The 902-nt window shown below is 35.4% G+C and overlaps 1 protein-coding gene across 1 annotated transcript in view; it reads right to left on the bottom strand.

Annotated features, from left to right (window-relative positions):
• The window catches only part of LOC107691397 (semaphorin-6D-like), a 32,182-nt gene that overhangs the window by 2,709 nt on the left and 28,571 nt on the right, over window positions 1–902 (bottom strand). The gene's annotated exons all lie outside the window — the stretch shown is intronic.

The following is a 902-nucleotide window of genomic DNA, read 5'->3' as shown; positions in this document are numbered from 1 at the left end:
AAGAATGGGAAGTGTGTCCAAACTTTTGACTATACTGTACTATAATATAGCCTACACATAAAGAATATCGGTATCGGTTTTTTACTCCCTAATATCGGTATCGGCCCCCAAAAAACCCATATCGGTCGGGCTCTAATTGTAAGATATTATAACAATTTTAAACAGCTGTTTTCTATGTGAATATATATTTAAATGTAATTTATTCCTGTGATCAAAGCTTATTTTCAGCACCATTACTCCAGTCTTCATTGTCATAGTGTGCTTAACGCTCCATTATTATATGAAAAATGTATGAACACCTTAATTAATATCTTTTTTTCTCATATTACAATAATTGGGGGGAAATTGTAATGACGTTGTTGTGTTTAATTGTAATGAAATAATAATAATGATAAAAAATATCTTAATGGTTATTTTCTTTATGCAAAATGTAATTCCTTAATTTCATTCCTCTGATTTTGTGCAAGTATGTTCCTGACAGTTTTGGTGAGATTCACTCAGTTTTTTTTCCAACTTAATGTTTGTCACATGAGCACCACTTATTTCTCGGAGTGTGTGTGTGTGTGTGAGAGTGTGTGTGTGTGTGTGTGTGTTTGTGTGTGTGAGAGTGAGAGTGAGAGTGAGAGTGATTGAAGCCTTCGGCATAAATGTATTTCAGCCTCTTTGGAAGTGTTACCCAGCTTTCACAGTCACATGCGGTTCGGTACACCACATTTCTACCCATAGAACAGCTGATCCTCTCATACTCTCCTCGTCAACTCCTTTTAACCATTACTCTAGGGTTCACTTCATCTCCTATCTCAAACTTAAGTCACTTTCTGTTCCTCTTCTAACACTTTTGGAGTCATTGTGGCATTGTGGCTTCATTGAATCATGTTTCCTCTAACAAAAAAAAAAAAGCC

The sequence above is a fragment of the Sinocyclocheilus anshuiensis genome, unplaced genomic scaffold (assembly GCF_001515605.1).
Source record: "Sinocyclocheilus anshuiensis isolate Anshui unplaced genomic scaffold, SAMN03320099.WGS_v1.1 scaffold938, whole genome shotgun sequence".
In the NCBI taxonomy this organism is placed as follows: Eukaryota; Metazoa; Chordata; class Actinopteri; order Cypriniformes; family Cyprinidae; genus Sinocyclocheilus; species Sinocyclocheilus anshuiensis.
This window is presented reverse-complemented; position numbering and strand designations above follow the sequence as displayed.